The following is a 17540-nucleotide window of genomic DNA, read 5'->3' as shown; positions in this document are numbered from 1 at the left end:
GGCAGGCAGGCGACAGCTCAATAGCTCGAATTTGGATATAAGTAGGTTTTATTTAGTCGCCAGAAATATCTTTGGTAGGAATGGAAGTTGAATTTAGTCTTTAAATTTCTATGGTAAAGAAAAATGTATGCAATGATGACTACATTTAACTTACATTCCTACTAAACATATTTCTGTCGACTAAATAAAAATTACTTATATTTAAAGTTTAAATAGAACTTACCACGCAGCACTAAGTGCACGTAAGAGCAGGAGTCATCACTTTTAACAAGCAGCGTATTGCACTGACACAAAATAGCCTGTGCATTTAATTATTTAGGAATGGATAGATAAATTAACATTTTGTACATATAATGTTTTTAATTTTTCTTCCTAGATGGATTCTGGCACCCCAGCAACAGCTGCTCGCACCCAAAGTGTATGTATGTATATATATATATATATATATATATATATATATATATATATATATATATATATATATATATATATATATATAGATATAGATATATATAGATATATAGATAGATAGATATATATAGATATAGATAGATATATATAGATATATACAGATATATATATAGATAGATTTATATGTATGTATATGTGTGTGTCTATATATGTAGACATGTATATATATATATATGCCAGCAACACTCATGACAATGACAAAACAATTACATTGTCAATCATGTTACGTTATTATTAAAATGTTTACTTTTCTTTTTCATTACTTCTTTAACACACTACTTCTCCGCTGCGAAGCGGGGTATTTTGCTAGTAAGAGATATAGTGCAAGTTTGAAATACAAGAAATTCAGGAGCGTACACATGCCCTCTGCAGTTTTAAAATAGGATTCCTATGCAACAGCTAGGTAGTGGTGACTGATAAAAGCAGTGAAACAAACATAGCATTAATGGCCGAATACTTCTAAGAGGTACAAGAAAGGAGTCAAAAACAAAACCAGACTTATTGCTGCAATAAATTTATGGCATAAAAGTTTGCAAAATCCTTCTACTCAGGTCTATCGGTGACACAAACTTTGATGCTCATTACATAAACTTTCCGTTGTGAAAGGGAACAGATTTGACACGCATAAAAATATTCCTTGCCGCAAAGGTTTTCTTTTGTATTCAATAGAGTTGTTGAGAGTACAGAGTCCAAGACAGATCTGATGAAGATTGGAAAAGATGGCGGTTTTAAGTGGTCAGACAGGAAGTGATGTAGGGTAACGGAAGTGATGTTTTCTGGCATCAGTGTGTGCGCCGAACTGGAAGTGACATTCTTCTGGATGCGGAACCAGAAGTGACTTTCTTCTTGACTCAGATAGGCTTTCCTGTTGCTGGTCTGTAGGGATAACAGGAGAAGGTTTAGTGCACCCTGCCCTCCACTGGCCTGGCATGGAATTACCTTTACTTGGTCCACACAGCATCCCTCTACTCGCACGCGTGTGTGACACCGTATAGCTTTCTAAATCCAGCATTGTTTAAGTTTTGACTTCTGTTCTTTCTTGGAATATCTCAAGAGCACTTTGAAGTTATTGTATTGATTTTACCTTTAATTTTTTTAATCATTAATAAATGTGTGCGGAGTTAATCACTTGAATGGGAGGGTAAAATACATTGTAGTATCAGGTTGAATGTCATCTTGTTGTATGTTGTTTTGAAATAATGAATAGTCCCTTAGACATTTTAAGAACGATGTGGGACTGGATAATAGAAAGAGCACCTCAAATGGCTGTGAAACAGACTTTCTCAAATTAGCCAGGAGAGTTGCTTACAAATAGCAGTACTTAAAACGAGATTTTTTTTGCATCAAGATACTACTTTATGTCTGAAAAAAAAAAAGAATTATAAAACCAATCCAGAAAAAATCCACTTTCATCAAAGGTTTCTGGTTAGACTGGCAGTATGTAGTATGCAGATTCTTGTTCTTTTCTTTCAGTTCATTCTGTGGAGTATTAGATATTTATGTTTGGCAACATTGCAGCAAAGCAGCAGTGTCACAAGATTTATCTGATTTAAAGAGAAGTGTCGCTTTGGCTGACTGGGTATTTTATTACGAAAATGCCTAGTGTCATTTCCTCTAGAAGATATCCCTTTTCTCAATCATTTTCTCTGTCTCTTCATCTGCAGAGGTGGCTTCCCCAGTGATCTTAAGATTCTTCAGGCAGAAGCTGTTGAAGAAACTAGCAAACCTTCTTTAGCTGGCTTTGATATCCTTTTTAGTACCTGTTTCCTTTTCTAAGAGCCTTTACTCACACCATATTTCTACCCACTCATTTATGATTCATATTTTCTGGCCTCAAGTTGAATTTCTTCTCAGTCTTGTCTACGGTCTTATCATGGACTTCACTGGTCACTTTAATTGTTGGTGGGATTCTGTAATTTGCACTTTGGCTCCAATATTATTAATATTGGCCAGATAAGTATTTAGATGTAGGTTAGGTGTATTGGCTATCCTAAATTGTCCCTAGTGTGTGCTTGGTGTGTGGGTGTGTGTGTGTCCGACTAACTGACTGATTGACTGACTGACTGAAAGAGAGGAATGTTTTTGCACAGCTAGTAAATTGGTGAATAATCCAATTTCTTTAAGAAACACTAAATCATGAGTGTAACTTTTGGGATTGAACCCTTAACTGGATGTTGCACTTAGTGAGAAACACATTCTATCGTTATACCTTTCAAGAGAATATTTGTTTATTGGCAAATTCCATGACAAGTGCTCTAATTGTCAACCAGTTCTCTCTGACCTTAGGAAAAACCAGTTTGAAATTTTCCAAAAAATTGAAAAGTTGAGGGTCAATGGACATATAGTGGAAAGGATTCTTTAAAAAGGGGTTTATATCCAAGCTGATATTTAAAAGGAGATATTCATTGAGATGTTGATCCAATAAGAGTGAAATGGGTTGGCATTGCATTCTAGATGTTGTTCTAGTTCTATCTTCATTCTATTTTATTTATATTTTTTTTTTAGCAACCGCTATGATGCCATCTAGATCATTAACTTATATTACTGCCAAAACATTTTCAAGAAGGAATAATGAATTCTGGCTTTTGTTTTATATTTATTAATTCTGATTTATGGGAGTGAGAGTCAGCTTTAGTCCTCATATCTACTTCACTGTGAAAAACTAACAAAATTCAACAGGTTAAAAACAAATTTTCTATCTTTCTTGATGTACATTTATCCATTTTGCTGTTTTCAAGTAAATTAGATATTTATGGTGAGTATAAGTTTGCTCAGAACCCTCAAGCAAGTGCTTCTATTGTTCAGTTTTACAGCTAATAACTCCCAAATCTCCACATCATAATTCTTCTGAGTGAGAGCAAGCTTCTTGGTGAAGAAGGTGTAATTTACCAATATCGACAAAACATGGCAAGAGTATTGCTCCAAGCCTGATATTTAAGACATCTAGCTTTTATTCAATTGGAGTAAGAAAAAAAAATCCTGTTTTTGTTAAGAGCCTTAGGTTTGATAAAAACATCTTGAGTCTCTGGAGTCTAAAGAGAATGACTAATAACCCTTTTTTGTTAGATTTTGTAATGACTTAGATTATGGTGCAGAAATTGTTTATATATTTTCAGTAATAACTGGTGCTGGGCAGGCCTTTATTGCTTATATTTTACCTACTTTAATTTAATTTAATTTTCCTATAAAGTATCCTGTGGTACAGGTATCTGTAGCAACCTAGTTTCTTATATGAAATGCTTAGTGGTTGTTTTGTTTGTTACATTTTCTATTCTGTTATTTATATTACACGTAGTTCTTTTAATCTAATACTTGCTGCATATTGATTGGTATTTATTGATATTGCTAATTACATTTTTGTTTTATATTTTGTGACTCTTGTACTATATTGCTGTCTAATGTATAGATTTGCTTCTTGCTCGGTATTTTGTAACTCTTGTACTATATTGTTATGTAAAAAACTGTTTCTTGATTTTTCAAGGTTTCTTTACCAGTGAGGATGCAGATATTTTTCATTGTGCTGGCAAATATAATGAAATTAAACAGCACTAAACTGAATATACATATAAGCATCAATAACATGGTGTATACTCAGTATGAATATTAAAGGGAGCTGACAAAATTGTAAACGTAAGCTATATTCTTAGTGTGCACCCACAGAGATGCAGCTATTTGAGGTTTCTAGCTTCAAATGAACTGCAACTCCATCCCAGAATACACCTTGGTATTTCTCTTTATGTTGCTTTTGATTGTTTTTTTTTTCTCTCTTTCTTTTTCAATTAAAAAGAAGGGCAGGACCCTCTTAATTGCAATCAATTAGACAGGTGTGTTGTTGATTATAAGAGTCACCTGAGATACAATACAGGAACAAGTGCTGGCCTCAGTGCTTCACTAAAGAATTCCATGTTAATTCACTTTGTCTTCCTCTCAAGCCTTAATAGCTTCATAATCATAACTTTCTAGTTTGCTTCTCAGGTTTTTAGATTGTGTACACTTTTTTGTGTTTTTTTGGTGTCTTTGATTATCAGTGTCTTTGGTTTTGTCTTGCCGGATTAAGTTTCAATTCTAAAAGTTTTCCTATTGTCTGAAAGATGTAAATTAAAAAAAAATGTTTGAGTCATTTATTTGTCTCTTACTCTGGGTGTTGTGAGGAGTCAAGCAAAATTAAACCTTTTATTGGCTAACTAAAAAGATTACAATATGTAAGCTTTCAAGGCAACTTGGGCCCTTCTTCAGGGAAGACATGAAAATCTTTAAAAACCTTCATTATACACAGTTTTAATTGGAATGATAGCCTGCTGACTATGAACATGAGTTATAATGTAAACTGGTAATGAATGGTTTTCTTTTTAGTGGGCTTAATGTTATGGGGACTTTTGTTGCTTGATTATCTTTCGTAATTGACTATGTGGTTGAAATTGAGATGGTTGCAGAAATGTTTGTATGCCATGTTGCCACAGTTTGCAGAGTATAATTGTTTGTCAACATCACAACCTACTGAAAACAAAATAATCAATGGACAAATATCTTATTTTGGTGCTAAACATAAAAAGTGTCAGATGTCCTAGGCTCAACATTACTTAAACTTCTCAGTTTTTTGCATGTGAAGATTAAAAGCAAGGAATTCTGTCCTTTTAAAAGATGTTGTTAGGGATCAGACTCCTTAAAATGCATTTAACATGGCTCCCTGTAATTAGTCACATGATTATTCATCAGTGCATTTGCATTTACTAAATGTATCTGTGATTGTTTATAGCACTTATGTGCTCTCTTGAGCAGTGTATTACTGAGAAAGTGCTATCTCTCATAAAACTGGAATACTTAATTGAATGCAGTAATTGATACTTTTTGTGCTTAGTATATTGCAGCACCCATAATTGTAATTGCAATTAATATACAATTAATTGCTCATATCTTTTCCATATTCAGATCACAGTCTACTGGCTAGGTATTACTTCCAGCCTAACTAGACCCAACCTCAAAAGGCAAGGTTTCAGACCAGCCGACATCCAAAATGGGATCCTATCTTTAAAAGTTTTAAATATCTAATGGAGAGAGGGGAAAATGTAAAACCTTTGGGCTAAATGGAAACAAAGTTCCTTTAATATTTTACATATTTATTGTAAAGAATGCAAAAGAAGCACAGAAGGCAAGACAAGTAAACAAGGTTAAAATAGGTTTTGCTTGAAAGGCAAACCTGGAACAAACAAGTCCAAAGATAGACCAAGAGACAGTATATTAAATGTGAAACAAAGGCAGTAAATCCAGAATCAAAAAGAAGCAAAGATCAATAATCAGGAATGAAACACAAGCTTGCACTGCTGAAGCTGGTGATCCCTTTTCATCATCATTTTATATACTGCTGGGGCCAGTACCCCAGCTGCTGTCCAATTAGGCACAGAGAACAGGAGGCAGGGCAGATAACAAAAAATATATTCTACACATAACACAAAATCTCAATACAAAATCATAACGTTACATAAACACAGAACCAAAATCAGAATTAAAAACAAAATATGAAAACTAATAACAAAGATTTATTTAAAACAAGGCATAAACTATAAACTTGAGCCAGGTATGTATTATTGTTTATCGTTTCATTTCAATTCCATTTTGGGAGTTTAGCAACCACTATGCTGTGCATGAGTTGCTAGGCCAGTGATGGCGAACCTTTTAGAAACCGAGTGCCTAAACTGCAACTCAAAATCCACTTATTTATTGCAAAGTGCCAACATGGCAATTTAACCTGAATACCACCTAAAACTGAACGCCAGCAAAACCAAAGGAGCTGGTGGTGGATTTTAGGATGCCCAGGCCCCTCATGGACCCCGTGATCATCAGAGGTGACTGTGCAGAGGGTGCAGACCTATAAATACCTTTGAGTGCAGCTGGATGATAAATTGGACTGGTCTGCCAATACTGATGCTCTGTGTAAGAAAGGTCAGAGCCGACTATACTTCCTTAGAAGGCTGGCATCCTTCAACATCTGCAATAAGATGCTGCAGATGTTCTATCAGACAGTTGTGGCGAGCGCCCTCTTCTACATGGTGGTGTGCTGGGGAGGCAGCATAAAGAAGAGGAACACCTCTCGCCTGGACAAACTGGTGAGGAAGGCAGGCTCCACTGTAGGCACAGAGCTGGACAGTTTGACATCCGTGGCAGAGCGACAGGCACTGAGCAGGCTCCTGTCAATCATGGAGAATCCACTGCATCCACTGAACTGGATCATCTCCAGACAGAGGAGCAGCTTCAGCGACAGACTGCTGTCACCGTCCTACTCCACTGACAGACTAAGGAGACCCCACACTATGCGACTCTTCAATTCCACCCTGGTGGGGTAAACGTTAACATTATACAAAGTTATTGTCTGTTATACCTGCCTCACACTCTCCACCTTGATTTTTTTAACTTGCACTGCATTGTTATCACTCTTTAATTTAATATTGTTATTTATCAGTATGCTGCTGCTGTTGGAGTATATGAATTTCCCCTTGGGATTAATAAAGTATCTATCTATCTATCTACTGAGCTTTTTGTTTAGAAAAGCATCTCATACATTAACATCTTTTGTCTTAAAATAAAACATAACAGAGCTTTCAATGATACAAACAACTTTTTGTTGAAAGGTAAAAGTTTGCATTTGGCATGCTTTTGAAAAATGAATGTGATTTTTGCTGTTGTATGCATGCTGATAATTTGCCTAACCTTGGCTCATACTTTGTAAGTTTGAGAGCAACACATGCAGCACTAAGGTCATCTGTTAGTTTGTTTCTGGTGTCAGATTTGATTTAATTCAAAGCTGAAAACAGGTGCTCACAAGCATAAGATGTTCCAAACAAAGTAAGGAAAGCAATCCCTTCAAGTGCCTTCATTGACTTAAAATTATTTGGCAGAGAATTCCACACTTTAAGGATTTCATTTTCAGAACTAACTGTGCTGTCCTTTGTCATCCCTTCTATCTTCTTAAGTGTTTCCCGCAGGTCTTCCCCATTAACCTCCGTTCCTGTTTCCGTGTCCCCCAACTCTCTCTCTCTTTTCCCCTTTCCATCCGCCTCGTGCTTCTCTTCTATATTACGGGGTCGTGGATCAGATGTGGCGATTAGCAGCTCCCGGAAACAATTACAGATGCGGACGACTCCTCACCTGTGCACTTAAGCGAGGATCGCCCGCATCACAAAGCTCCCGGAACCGCCCGCCACATTACCATAACCTCTAAGCGAGTGGTGATTATCTATTAAAACGGTCCTTTTCAATTTTGAGCTGTGGACTCGCTATACCACATCCCCTCCAACCCCACCACGGGAATCACAAACTCAACAGGCTGCAATCCGTGCCGCACCCTCACGCCAAGATGTCAGCCGCCCGCCTTACCCCAGACAGGAGAGGGAGGAAGCGCTCCCATTGGGCTGCTGGGCAGAGGGGCGGGTGATGTGAGAAAAGTCCTCCGGTGCGCGTGAGAGGGGGAGCTGGGAGGGGAGCAGCCCGGTCTCGCATCCCTCTGGCTTTATAGTAACGAACTCTGTGTTGGGTGACGCGCTGCGCCACAAACAGGGCTCTGAGTGCCCCATTTGGCACGCGTGCCATAGGTTCGCCACCACTGTGCTAGGCAATTGACCCAGAAATCATGTGTTTACACTTCTATAATCAAACATATAAAGTTCTTCTCAATTATCAATAGCACCTGATGACCCCGATTCTATTGATTCACTAACACAATGTCTGACTAGTATCTCAGAATGGATGAATAGTAATTTTCTCAAGTTAAATAAAGAGAAAACTGAAATTTTAGTGATCAGCAATAATGGATACAATGAGGCTATTAGAAATAAACTGGATACATTAGGATTAAAAGTCAAGACGGAGGTAAAAAGCTTAGGGGTGATTGTTGACTGTAATCTGAATTTTAAATCACATATTAATCAGATCATTAGGACAGCATTTTTTCACTTAAGAAACATAAGTAAAGTTAGACCTCTTTTATCACTGAAAGATGCTGAGAAATTAGTTCACGCGTTTGTTTTCAGTCGACTAGATTACTGTAACGCACTCCTCTCAGGACTACCCAAAAAAGATATAAATCGTTTGCAACTAGTGCAGAATGCAGCTGCTAGAATCCTAACCAGGAAAAGAAAATCAGAACACATCACACCAGTCTTAGCGTCACTACACTGGTTACCTGTGTCATTCAGAATTGACTTTAAAATTCTGCTTATGGTTTATAAAGCCTTAAATAATCTCGCCCCATCTTATATATCGGAATGTCTGACACCTTATATTCCAAATCGTAACCTCAGATCCTCAAATGAGTGTCTCCTTAGAATTCCAAGAACAAAACTTAAAAGAAGTGGTGAGGCGGCCTTCTGCTGTTATGCACCTAAAATCTGGAATAGCCTGCCAATAGGAATTCGCCAGGCTGATACAGTAGAGCACTTTAAAACACTGCTGAAAACACATTACTTTAACATGCCCTTTTTATAACTTCATTTTAATCGTAATTTAACTTAATCCTGATACTCTGTATGTTCAATTCATCATAATAACTATTCATGGTGGCTCTAAAATCCGTACTGACCCCTACTCTCTTTTCTGTTTCTTTTTCCGGTTTCTTTGTGGTGGTGGCCTGCGCCACCTCCACCTACTCAAAGCTTCATGATGCTCCAACAATGATGGACGGATTAAAAGGAAGAAGTCTACGTGACCATCATCATCATCAAGCCCTTCCGTGAGAACCCTAAATCCAAAGAGGACTGTTTCATTTATGTTAGGTAGAATGCCCAGAGGGGACTGGGCGGTATCATGGTCTGGAATCCCTACAGATTTTATTTTTTCTCCAGCCGCCTGGAGTTTTTGTTTTTCTGTCCCCTGGCCATTGAACCTTACTCTTATTCGATGTTAATGTTGATTTATTTTTTATAATTATGTCTTTCATTTTTCTATTCTTTAATATGTAAAGCACTTTGAGCTACTGTTTGTATGAAAATGTGCTATATAAATAAATGTTGTTGTTATTTGTCTGTTCGCTGTCAGGGTTTGCAGATTAATTAAAAAGAGTATACAAGAGCCTTTCTTGTTTTACTTCTATGTTGTTCGTTAACCACTTCATCTGATTTTAAAACTTTGTTTCTTGATTATAGTTTTGTTACTTTTAAAAGTTCAATCTCCTGGTCTCTCTTCTCCAAACTGCGTCTGCCATAGTGGTGAAGATGGGAGTTAAAGTAGGACGATTGCCCCAGTGTTTTGGCTCCTATCTTGTGTGGTTGAGCACTGAAGTAACAGCGCCTATTTTGATTGATGACTTGAGACTGTATCTGCCTTCTCTATACAGTACTAAAGTACCTGTATTTTCCTTGAAAACCTGGACTCACTTTCCTGTCTCTCGTGCAACTTTGTGCGACCCAAGCTTCATAATAACTGTATAAAAAAATAGCACTTGTTAAACTGCAAAAAAATATATTTGAAAACAAGACTTTAGATGTAATTTTTTTTTTAAATAGAAATACAGGTATGAATACAGAATGAAAACGAGACAGTAGATGAAAATGAAGGAACGATTCTCAATGCTTACACCACATAATTTTTCTTAATTCCAGAATCAGCTTTTTCCAGGATTGTTAATTTTTCTTTCAGAGTAAACTGATACAGTTTCTCGCTTTTTTTGTTCATCTCCAAGAAAACTTTGAGAACTGCTATGAAACTTGAACAGTGTATCCATACATGACACAACTACCCAGATGGATAATAGGTGAAGCACTGACTTAGAAATTAGCTATGTGTATGATGTTGCACCTACACTCTTGCCAAGTCTCACCGAGATAGCCCCAGATGAGTAAATTAACAACAGACTCTCTTTCTTTGAGACAGACTGTTACAGTGTTCTTGAGACTCACTGTGGAAAGTGCAGGCACGGCATTGAGTATTTTGGCATCACATTATTATCTTCAGTAGCCATTTTTGGTCAAAAAATGTTTTTATAGTGAAATTTACATTTCATTAAAACAAAAAATCATTTAACATGAAGTTATATGAGCATTTGTTCGGGCCAAGAAAAAAGTTGTTGTTCAGAAAATTGTGTTGCTTTGGTATTCACTATAATGGGATTTGACCTGTATTTTACTTTTTAAAAATGTATAAATAAGAAGCTTCTATATGGAGGTAAATGTGTACTTTGTATTTCAAAAAGACTTCTAATATGTTAACTATTTTGGAACCTTAATATAATATTAAGACAGAGGTGTGTTAAAAGAATATGCCATTTATCTGCATATTCATTTGTGTAATCTGAAATGCTTTTGACTGTTGTCATAAATGCATGCATAAATGGCTCCTTCAAGGCTCTTAGAATGTAAGCATAACCACCCAGGGACAAGAGTGTTTTTTGTTATTCACAACCTTGTCTTTCTATCTGTAGCTCTGAAGGACTGCAGCCAGACAACACCTGTCCAAACCTGCCAAGCCCCTTCCAGGTGCAGAGATATACAGTATACCACCCTCCCGACTAAAGTTGATGACCCTAAATCTTGAACTCATATATGACCAGTCTGTTTAAACTGTGTTATGTTAAACCTAACTTATTTAAAAATGTTGTGAGCTGTGCAGATGGCAGGCTCCATCATGCTTGATGTAATCAAGAATGTCTTGGATACATTTGATGAAAATGACTAAATACTATTTCCGTATTTACACAATATTTTCCCTAAAACATTGTAGAGGTTGTGATAGATGGCCAGCCACTATGAGGATGGAAGGATGCAGCTACTTTTGGACACTGGCTTCCCCAAAACGATAGATGGCAGCTCCCCTGGAGCATAGCGGTGCCGCAGATACCCACAGGGCATCCTGGGACTTGGAGCTTGGTTTCTCAGCCCTGTTGGGTTCCATTGGTGCCGCCAAGGGGAACTGTCAAAAGACCTGGGGACTCATCCTTTCCCTATAGTCCAGACGTACAAGGTAGTCATGAGGATGGAAGACCCGAAGTACTTCTGGGCTGAAGAAAAAGCCAGTTCTTCATTAGACCCGGAAGTGCTAGCAAGTCATGTGGTCGGAAGGACAGAAGCACTCCTGGGTCAGGGACTGTTTTAAGGACTTCTGGAAACCCAGCAGGCGAAGCGGAGACAGGAGGTGTGGAGGAGAGAAGAATTATGTACTGTATATTTGAGTATTAACCTGTGTGTGATTATTGTGGCTGTGGTGAATAAGGCATTATCGCTAAGAAGAAAAAGTATTAAAATACTTCTTGGGACTTTTACTTGGTGTCCAGAGTGTCTGTCAGTTTGCTGTTAACGGGTCAGCAGCGACCCCTAGCATTTACAAGGTCAAAAGCTATAATTCCTTCAAGAAAGTCATTGATATATGACAATTGATATGCATTATGCAAGGAAATGGTTTTGAATTTGCATAGTTCCATACCTACCTTAGAGGGTGCCATGTGTTTTGGTACAATGGTAGCTGGAATTACCACTTGCACATAGACATCTAAATCATACCTTATCTAGCTCAGTTATTAAGTGATTTCTTTCTTGAATGTCCTTGTGGCACCTAAAGCAAGCTCAGACAGCTCTTACCAGGTAGCTTCTATCTATTGAAACAATGCTAGCTATTCACAGAAAAATTGCTATTGTTCTCTGCCAATGCATGCTATTTCCACAATTCTTTTTTATTTCTACATCCATTTCCAGTTTTCAGCAGCAAAGCCAATTTTGTAATGTATTTTGTCTCTTAAGGTTAGCATGATAAATTTGCTTTTCCTGAGCCTTGTCGGAGTTGTGCACTCAATACATAACAAGCCATATTGACAGTGACAGGATGGTATCCATGCCATTTGAACAAAAAACTTGCTGGTGACAGAAGGAAGAATCAACAAGACCTTAAATTATATTGGTATACTTGATATTCCATCCATCCATACTTGATATTGTGCATGTTATTTGCATCACCACTATTTGTCCTGTTGAGCGTTCTTAAAGCTTTTTATGGCCTCCTATATGTATTTCTCCTGATATGTGATACCGTGATTTTTTTCCTGCTGGGATTACTCAACTCTTTTTGAACAACTCTCATGCTACTTACACAGACCATAAATATACAAATGCAAAATGACAAAATCCTATAGATGCCCGGCCCATTTCCATATATGCAAAAAAGGTACAACCCTTACCAGATAGATACATAGATAGATAGATAGATAGATAGATAGATAGATAGATAGATAGATAGATAGATAGATAGATAGATAGATAGATACTTTATTAATCCCAAGGGGAAATTCACATAATCCAGCAGCAGTATACTGATACAAAGAAACAATATTAAATTAAATAGTAATAAAAATGAAAAGAATTAAAATAAAATTAATGTTCGCATTTACTCCACCAGTGTTTATAACACACTTTAATACTGCATTCTTTAGGGCCTAACTAAATTATTAGATATGTCCATCTGTGACAAGAGGATGAAATTAACAGTGCCATTGGTATTATTTGTTTGGATGAGATGTAAGATGGGTTCAGTTATTCATTAAAATCTATTCTGCAATGTCCACTCTGAAAACAAAGTGGATTAGAGTAATTTTTACCCAAGAAATGCTTATGAAGAAAAACAGAAAAGCTTCAGTTAACCCAGTAACTTGGTCACTGGTTAGAAGACGTTATTGACTCTATTGCTGGTCTAATCTGAAAGTCTGAGTAAATACATAGAGATTCTATAGAAGCGATAGGTGATTACAAAAAAAATAGGTTTAATAGGTTCTATATGTCTACTAAATGCTGCATGTGCCTTATCTGTAAATGGAATGCATTGAGGATTATGACTTATTTGACTTTTACCTTAATACATTGTCCAATTTTAACTTTAAAGTTGTATCAGCAGCTTGTAATTCTAAATTATTATCTCAGGCCTTCCATTTGTTAATTTCCTTGTCACATAAGATTTGGCCACTTAGCCTTCCAGTTGTTTTTTCTGGGTATCACTTCGATTGAGCTTCCTGTGGCCCTTGGTTCCACACTTTGAAAAATCGCCACATAGATATGGTAAAGGCTTCAGTTTCATTTTCCCTTGAGCTTCCTTAAATACTAGAAATGGCACATTTCAACTATAAACTTAATTTCCACAAAATACAGAACATATGTTATTAGTAATCTTCTACTGTATATATAAAAGTCAATGTGTGTATGTATGTTCCAGCATCACGTCCGAACAGCTGGAGCGATTTTCATGAAACCTAGTACACATGTTCCTCATTGGTCGACTAAAAATATTGTAGGGTGAAATCAGCTGTAACCCACCTCCTTCTGGGTAGGGTGGAGGGTGATCTTGCGGTCTTGTATGCATGTTATCGTCCAGTTGACACTCGGAACGACCACCAGAGGAGTTCTATGCGTGGAAGTGTGTGTGTCTGTCTGGCCCGGAAGTGAGACGTAGACTCGGGGTGAGGGCTCCAGCTCCGAAGATATGCAAGCAAGACCAGTACACCGGCAAAAGGAAACCTCCTAAGAAAGATAGTTGCTTAACTGCTAATACACAAACGATACAAGCACTTCGGCAACATGAATCCTTCTAGCAGAGAGATGCCCAGAGTAGTTCTGACGATTTAAATACTTTCTAGGATCCTGTGCTTTTAACAGCACGGGCTTACACAGTTAGTATATACCAGGCAACTGCCAGCATTATTTATTTTTGAGCAGCACCGCGCTCCTGTTGCTTTTCAAATTAAATACAGTTGCCCGGTTCCAAGCGTCAACTAGATGATAATATACATACAAGAATGCAAGACAAGGACATTAGTGAGTCTTTGTTTTGTAATTTATTTTTATTTTTAACGTTTTTTTTATTTTGTTTTTCTCAAACAATTAAAAAAAAAACACGAGTGTGAACTGGAGGTGACTGCTAGCATTCTTTATGTTTGAGCACCAACGCGCCCCTGTTGCTTTTCAAATTAAATACAGTTGGCTGGTTCCGAGTGTCAACTGGATGATAACATACACAAAACAAGCACATTAGTGAGTCTTTATCCATCCATCCATTATCCAACCAGCTATATCCTGACTACAGGATCACGGGGGTCTGCTGGAGCAAATCTCAGCCAACACAGGGTGCAAGGCAGGAAACAAACCTGTTTTTCTCAAACAATTAAAAAAAAACTTTATTTTCCCCCAGGGCAACGCTGGGCATTTCAGCTAGTATTTAATAATAAAGGACTCGTAATTAAATCTTTGCACTTGTCTAAAAGGATATAAATCAAAATAGTCGTCGGCTTTCTCTAAAAAAATTAAAACCAACTTATGATGTTATAAAGAAACTGCCAGTTCCCATGACTGGGTTTACAAGAAAGTATCTTAGCAACTAGCAGGTAGCTGAGAGGGAAGGAGCTTTTTACAAGCTTTGTGGGACAAGATGCCTGAATGATAGCAAGCCATCTGCAAAGGAAGAGAAGCACATCCTTTGACAAGCTTCAGGAGGTTTCAAGAAAGATGAGGGAGACTTTCCTAAACAGGACTGCAAAATCATTAATGCTTGGTATGGTATCAATGATGCCGAAAAGTGTTGCAAGGGATGCAAAGCCAAGGGATGAACTTTGTGTAAACATAACATGAACAATAAAAATCAACTTCTAATCGTTTACACTTGAAAATGTTTGCATCTTCTGATTTTAACAAGATTGTGCAGGTTTGTAAAATATACATTTTTTGGTTTAAATAATGAATGAACTCCTGGATTCCTTCTTTTATTTAAAACACTTGAGTAATACTGCAAATAAAAAATGTATAAGAAGAGTTATGAGCAGTGTACTCTGTCATTATCACGACTTGTTAATTCACATCATTCAAAAATCTACTAGCCATGGTGAGTGTGATCACTTTGAGTTTTAAGTCACATAATAACTAGTGTTGCATGTCCTCTTAAAGTCTCACATAAAAGTTCTTATTACAAATTGCTTTAATGACTCAATGTGTAAGTACAGTTATTCTGATTTGTCTGACTAAAGCAAAGAAAGTTACAAGACAATTGGTTTGTTACTTTATATTTCTGTGTGAATCTGAGAAGGTCACTTAAATAATCAGCCAGTAATTAAGTTGTGATATAAAACCATTATATTATAACGAGCCTCCAGTGCTCATTAGGGTTTATTATAAAAACAATACATATAATGTATTATTAATTAAAACAGCAGCTTACTTCTTTTTTTAAAAAGCACTTTATGGGCAAGACTGTTTCACTGACATTGGAAACTTTTTTTTTTCAATTAAACAAACTCAATGTGTTTTTAATTTATAAATATTTCAACAGATTTTAACAAAAAATGCAATTGTAATGAATTCAGTATAAATAATGAATATATGGAAAAACATGATCTCAATTATATGAGTCAACAATTATGCTCTCTCTGTTTTGTACGCTCCTTTATAGCGATCTACGTGTTCATACATCTTCATTGTTTGCCTGCACCCCTTTGTTGTGAGTTTGTATTTTAAACAATTATTTTATAAGGGATTTTTTGGACAGAGTTGCTGACCAATCATGACATTATCAGAGAAGAGAGTTCCAGTTCTGTCCAAGAAGCAAGCTGTAAAACCTTTTTGGAACTTAGAAAGAGGGTGTAAGTTTGGTGTAAGATTCTCCTATTTGGTCTCTCTGCCATTTTGAATCTTTGACACAGCTTCATCCAGGTCTTATAATTCATCACTTTTTAGCAGAAGTCTGGCCAGGCTGAAGAGAATAGAGTCGCAGAATTTAGAACACTTACAGGTTTATGCATTACTTGGCTGTCCTTCTCTGCTGTTTCCTGCACTTGAATAATTTCAGTTGGGACAGTTCAAACTTTAATTGGGACTTGCTTTGATATTTATATTACATTTATTTGATCATTTTCTAGTGTCTTAATTATATTGCATATTATTGTATAGTTTAAGGGGGTACACTGCAGCAAGGGACTTTAAAATATTATTGTAAATTCATTTTGTGCTTTACCACATAGAATTCAGTTCAGAAAAGTATAACTGTTGGATTTGTTTGTGCCTGGAAAGGGAAGTGAGCCACTGGATCCAAATGTAAAAAAGGGCATAAGCCAAACAGACAATCTGTGGCGGGAGTTGGATGCTCATCACACCCTAAAAAAGATTCTTCTACCTTGCAGCTTCAAGCCAGTCCAGAAACACATCCACATACACCTCAAACAGGCAGTGTAGAACAAGATAGGTAGATGGATAGTAGTATATTTTTTACAGGAGCACAAGAAGTATAGAAAATACTTCTCCCTCAAACCCATACAAGAATTACAAAAAAGAAGAAAACAATTCTGACTTGGATAATAGTAAGAGAGCAGTCACAGTGAGTCATTAGAGTGGGACTTAGTGGACTATTAGAGAAAATAGCACTTGCTAGGGTTTTAGAGCTGATTTAACTCCTAGGAACGTGGGCAGGTTTCTTGTCAGTGGCTGAGGTCTTACTGTAGCTCTCGAGCTTTATCCAGGTGGCTTCAATTGAACAACATATCAAGAGACTGAATGGCTAAATGACATCCAGCAAACAGCAAATCTGAAACCATTGTAATAGCCAGGTCTCCCATCCCATCATCTTATTCAAAATGTATAAGTGATACAATTTCTTGCCACTTCTTTCCTCTGTAATCTGAAACATTCAAGCAGTTTTTTGGCTTTCAAACGTTTTGTGTACATCCTTCAGCTGTAATCTTTTGTAGTTTTTTTTTCTATATTTGCATTTTAAAAGGATCTTGCTTTAGAGCTTATACAGTGTCTCATATTCAAGTAGAAGCTAAAATTCTTTAATTTGTGTGGATATATGCATACTAAATACATATGAAAATAACAAGATGTAGCATAAAATGTCCACATAATTAATTAAAGCATACAAGTAAATCCTAATTATTGATTACATTTGCTGCACACTACAGTCACTTCCATATATTCACATTACTTACAACAGCGATATGTGGATTTATGAATATTTACTTTACAACTTAAACGAAAACAAGTGATTTGAATGAGAGAACATGAGAATGCCTGTATTATCACAATTCACTCGATATTTATTTCCTCCAGCATCGAATTAAGCAT

Source organism: Polypterus senegalus, chromosome 10, assembly GCF_016835505.1.
Source record: "Polypterus senegalus isolate Bchr_013 chromosome 10, ASM1683550v1, whole genome shotgun sequence".
Taxonomy (NCBI): Eukaryota; Metazoa; Chordata; class Cladistia; order Polypteriformes; family Polypteridae; genus Polypterus; species Polypterus senegalus.
The sequence above is the reverse complement of the archived record's forward strand: the minus strand, read 5'-3'. Positions refer to the sequence as shown.